Source organism: Gorilla gorilla, chromosome 3 (assembly GCF_029281585.2).
Source record: "Gorilla gorilla gorilla isolate KB3781 chromosome 3, NHGRI_mGorGor1-v2.1_pri, whole genome shotgun sequence".
NCBI classification, from domain to species: domain Eukaryota; kingdom Metazoa; phylum Chordata; class Mammalia; order Primates; family Hominidae; genus Gorilla; species Gorilla gorilla.
Genome location: NC_073227.2, coordinates 104,163,357 through 104,169,519, shown reverse-complemented (window position 1 = coordinate 104,169,519; position 6,163 = coordinate 104,163,357).

Sequence of the window (6,163 nt, the reverse complement as noted above, 5' to 3'; positions counted from 1 at the left end):
AGGAAGGCTTCCTTATTGCCCACTCTGTCTCAGGAAGGAGGTGGGACAGTAGGTAGGGAGGGGAGTGGAGAAGTCTAAATTCACTGAAAACAAATTTTGTGTTTAGAAACAAGTGAGTCTTGGCTCAGTGTTCACTAGCATTTTAGGAACCCAGGCAGGATTAATCCTTCATTCACTCTCACTGATGTAAAAAGCTCATGCTTTTCATCTGTTCCTGATCTGACACCATACTGCCTTTTGCCTTGTTTCTGGACACACTTTAACAGCTCAAAGAATGCTGCGTCTGGGTTTCCAGGTAGAATCAGAGAGAAAAAACGCTGCTTCCTAAACTTAGCTCAACTGTGATTGCCAGTCTCATTCCAGATCACCTATGACTCCCTTTGAAACCAAAACCACAGGTCCATCTCTCATTTGTTTTTGTGTTGCTGTTTCATATTTCCTGGATATTACTGGTGTCTAAATGCTCTGTACTAATGACTAGTTATGCATAAACTTCACTCCTTGAATATTTTCATAGTTAGTATTTTAACTAGTTATGTTAATAACTAGATTCACACATCTGAGCATAAACTTCACCCCATGAATATTTTCATAATTAGTATTTTAACTAGTTATTTATGCTAATAACTAGATTCACATGTCTGTACTGCTTAGGGGTTACCAGATCTTACTTAGGAGTCATGCAGATCTGAGCAAAGCATCGGTCTTCTATTTGTCTGTGTGACACTGGGCAAAAAGTTTACCCTCTCCAAGCCTCTGTTTCTTCATCCCTCGTTTAAAGATTAAAATGATCTCCACATAGGGTTGTTGTGAGAAATAAAAGATTTAACACATATGAACCTTTTCGCATAGTGCCTGACATATAGTGATCCCTTGATAATCACCGGCTGCTCTTAGTATTACCAGTGCTATTGTTATAAGGCAATAAAATGTTCCTAGAAGTTATAATACTGATGGACAGAATCAGAACAAGAGTTTCTTCAGTGACTTTCTGATTTAGAGGAGGAAACAAAAGAAACTCTGGGAAATGTTGGAAACTGTCTTGGTGCGTTCCCCACCCTGTGGGTGGCATGACCCAGTGAACAGGCTAATTGAGCAGCAACCCCAGATAACTTCAGGAGATGATGAATTCTGTGAGCATTATTTGGAAACTTGATCTTGCCAACAAAAATAAGCAGGGGTCTCTTACAAAAAGAGTTTAAAATGTGGTCACTAAGCAGCATTTTGAACAGCAAATACAGATGGACAGTAATATTTACGGTCAATTTACCAGAATCAGGTATCAGATGACCTCTGACACTAGCCACTGCTTACTAAAGAGCTAATTAGCTGTAAAAATGAGGTGACAAGTCAATTGTATCAGCACAAAGGACGAATTTGTCATGTGGGATTTTGCTGGTAGTAAGGCCTGCCATTACAGCTTCTGGGTGGCTACTTTGCCTACCAAAGCAGCTAACTTTCCCTGAAGGGAAGAATGAGGTGGGAGTCAAGATTAAAGGAAATCCAGGGGTGCTCACATCAGGGTCAGGATGTGGCTCAAACAAGAACCTCTTGGGCCCAGAGATACAAGGTTTCATGGTCTGGTAGGTGAGAGAATACCTGCCCCATCAGGACTGTTGTTTAATTACTATTAGAAACACTGGCTGTCTTTGACTACTGATAGAAATGCTGTTACTCACTGTGTTTCCCCCTCTGCCTTGGCCAGCAGAACTAAACGTTGTTTTCTCCAATGCATAATGCTTAAATTCATGTGTGTTCACTGAGAATGTTGGAAACCACAGAAAACTTAAAAGAAGGCGGGGGGCAGAAAACATCTCTAAATCCCCCATTCTTAATAATCAGGATTTTAACATCTTGACATTTGCTATAGCTCTTTCTTATAATACCTTAGTAAAAAAAATTGAAATCAGATTGTCTATACAGTTTATGGTCTTCCTTAACTTCACATTGTATCAAAAAACAGATCTGTATGTTAATTACTATTTTTAGTAATAGGATTTAAACAATTTTATGCTATTCCACCATATGGACAGATCATAATTTATATAATTTCTGTGCTTCCAAGTTCTCCTCCAGCTCTCAGAGGTCACTCTTCCTTTAATGCTGACATAACAATCGTCTAATTCCCCAAACTGCTGCGCAGGATATTCAGGTTTCCTTACCTAATAACTAGCTGGGGACCCCCAAGGATGCGTACCCGTTCTTAAAAACATGTCCTGTGTGTCATTTGTCAGCATAGCCTATGCTCACAATGTTAGCTGGCTCCTAACCATTGCTCTCTGTTCTGACACAAATCATCGCTCAAAAACATCTGGGCTCCACATCTCCTTGAAGTAACACAGCCATGGCTACACAGGCTAACAGGAGAGGAATCAACGTTGGGTAGAGAAGACATGCTCCTCTATTCCTTTGTCCTAACATGAACACAGGCCCCTCCCTTACATCCCTGAAGTCCAGCTAAAACTAGGCTGTAACATTACACAGAATTTTAATGAAAGCTTATGGCTAACGTGGGTACAATACAGAATGATTTACTACCAGAAGAGTTTCTCTAGGCTACTCCATGCGGGAGGAGCCACCAATAGAAATTTCTAGGCACCTCCATCCCCAAAGTCTTGACCCCACCTCCTCATTTGGCTTCAGAGGAAGAGTTATGTTTTCTCTCCCTCATTCTAAGACACCGTAGTCTCTTCCACAGAATAATTGAATGTGGAAACTCCCTTTTTTTCCCAGAGAAAATTATCATCCTCATTCAGAGGGTGTAACCTGACCTCCATGGTCCAAACAAAGTGACTATAACAGTTGGCCATGTCTTTCTCAAAGTCAGGATTATGTATGTTAAGTATCACTGTGCCAACACCAGGCCAAATATTTCACATTTTTTTTTTTCGGCAAGAAGTGAACCTATAAGTTCTTCCTGGTTTGTTCTGCACACCAGCTCCTGAAACAAAATATTTAGACAAAACACACACCCATCTCTCAAGGACTGCAAGAGTATTGAAGTACCAACCAGATGAAATTTATATTAAAGTAGAAAGTAGTTCTGTTGATTCATTCACTGTCTACCTACTAACCTCCCCCTGCCATCCTTCAGCAATTTACACAGGTAAAATGTTTTACATCTCAGTCTGAAGTGTTTGCCTTCAAGTTCATGGAGACTTCACAGTTTTTTTCCAAGGGCAATTGATAAATTCTCCATCTCCACGTGATGCCACTAGTTCTAAATAATAACTGTTATCAAAAATTGAATGATACTTCTGCAGTGTCAAAAACATTATTGCTGTGGGTTCAATTGTGTCCCTTAAACAGATATGTCCAGGTCCTAAATCCTAGTATCTGTAAACGTGACCTTATCTGGAAATAGGGTCTTTGCAGATGCAGTTAAATTAGGATGAGGTCACACTGGATTCTAAGGGTCCCTTATCCAATGACTGATGTCCTTATAAAAGAGAGAAATTTAGGCACAGACACAGAGGAGAGAGGGCCATGTGAAGAAACAAGTAGAGACTGGAGGGATGCATCTACAATGTAAGGAACACCAAGGATTGCCAGCAACCACCAGAAGCAAGGAGAGAGACAACAGAGAACCTCTGGAAGGAAACAAACCAGCCAATGCTTGGATTTCAGACTTCTAGCCTTCAGAACTGTAAGAGAAGAAATTTTCGTTCTTTTAAACCACTTATTTGGGATAATTTGTTATGGCAACACTAAAAAGCTAATATAATTCTTATTTATTTAACCCACTGTTTCTCAGTGGGGGTGAGTTTGTTCTCCAGGGGACATTTGGCAATGTCTGGAGAAGTTTTTGGTTGTCACAATGGAGGCAATGCTGCTGGCATCTGGCATCTGGCATCTTGTGGGCAGAGACCAGGGATGCTGCTAAGGATCCTACAATACACAGACCACCCCTATAAAAAAGAATGACCCCTGTCTAAAACGTCAATAGTGCCAGCATTGAAAAGCTCTGACTTAATCTATCCCTTGTATTTGGAGATTTTCTTTCCCTTTTTTTTTTTCTGCCATACATAATGCCGCAGCGAACACCATGGTGCACAATTACTGGTCAACTAATAGTATAAATTTCTTTAATTTCATTTCTTAGAGAACTGTGCATACATTTTTCTTGTTTTAGTGGACATCTTGCCATTTCTTGTCAACCTATCTGAATACTTTTTTGAGGCAGATAAATTATAAACAATAAGTACATAAAAGAATGAAACATCACTAACATTTCAAAGGTAATAGAAGCCTCAGTGCCTCTTACAGTTACCTTTTTATTTGTTCTAATATTCCACACAGTACGGAGACATTGTGTAAGAGTGTTTCTGTGTGTGTGTGTGTGTGACGGAGTCTCTCTCTGTCACCCAGGCTGGAATGCAGTGGCGCAATCTCGGCCCACTGCAACTTTCACCTCTCGGTTCCAAGCAATTCTCATGCCTTAAGCCTCCCGAGTAGCTGGGACTACAGGTGCCTGCCACCAAGCCTGGCTAATTTTTGTACTTTTAGTAGAGACGGGGTTTCACCACGTTAGCCAGATTGGTCTCGAGCTACTGACTTCAAGTGATCCACCCACCTCAGCCTCCCAAAGTGCTGGGATTATAGTCATATTGTCTTAAATATTCAAGTAATCCACCCACCTCAGCCTCCCAAAGTGCTGGGATTACAGGCGTGAGCCACCATGCCCAGCAAAAGTATCATTCTCATAACAGCTGATATAAACAATATGCTATTCCTGGATTTAAAAAAATCTGTGAATGTCACAATAACAAAGACTTGGAACCAACCCAAATATCCATAAATGATAGACTGGATAAAGAAAATGTGGCACATATACACCATAGAATACTATGCAGCCATAAAAAAGAATGAGTTCATGTCCTTTGTAGGGACATGGATGAAACTAGAAACCATCATTCTCAGCAAAATATCACAAGGACAGAAAACCAAACACCTCATGTTCTCACTCATAAGTGGGAGTTGAACAATGAGAACACATGGACACAGGGAGGGGAACATCACACATCAGGGCCTATCAGGGAGTGGGGGACTAGGGGAGGGATAGCATTAGGAGAAATATCTAATGTAGATGACAGGTTGATGGGTGCAGCAAACCACCATGGCACCTGTATACCTATGTAAGAAACCTGCACGTTCTGCACATGTATCCCAGAACTTGAAGTATTTAAAAAAAAAAAAAAAAGTCATATGGCCAAGCAAAAAAAAAAAAAAAATCTGTGAATGTAACAAAGTTATGTTTTAAAATAGAAAATTTTAATTTCTTAAATGAAAAAGAATTTGATCTAGCCATTGGGAAGACTTTTATACTAGGAGGTACATAACATTGTTCATTTTAGCAATGGAGAAAAGAGGTGATTAAATTGATATCTGAGCCTCAATGTCCGTGACCTTACCAGGTCTTTTTCTATTAGATCCCAGGAAAACCCTGCTGCTCAGGTGTGATGGTACTCTCCTGCAAGTATTGGGCTGCCAAACAGTACATCTTTATATAGATCTCTACTTGGTCCTCTCCTCCTCCCTAACCCTGTCCTGTTGAGTCAGTCAAGGGTAACTGAGGGTATGAGGCTGATCGCTGAGACAATGCAGAGCAGAAATTCTGGTTCAATCAATATTCCGCAGTTATCTCTTGCAGCCTTGGCCCCAGCTGGGAACTCGCACACATCAGGCTCCTGGGAGGTTTCTCAAAGGTTCTCTTCCATGCTTCAGTGGAAATGTCAGAATACACTCCTGGGTTATGTGCCAGAGGATGTTACCTGAGGCCTTGAACTAGAAAAATCAATAATCTAGGGACACTGAGGATGGAAGATAAAGTAGCTAACTGAAATTTAATAAAAATTATATGTATGTATTTGACTTTTAGCAGACTATAAAATAAATTTAACCCTGGCAGCCTAGAAGGAAAAGTGAAAAAATATCTAACTAAAAACAATTATTTTGTTAGTTCTAATCTTCTGTTAATACTATTTAAGACAATTCTTTTGGTGGTTCAAAATTGGGACAGAGATATAGATTTTACTTATTATAACACCCATCAGAATAATAGTCATCACTGAAATAAGACCAAACAGTGGCTCTGGAGGTGTAAACAATTTAGAAAGTCAAATGAAAATATACTTGAACCTCAAGGAAAGAAAATTCTAGTACA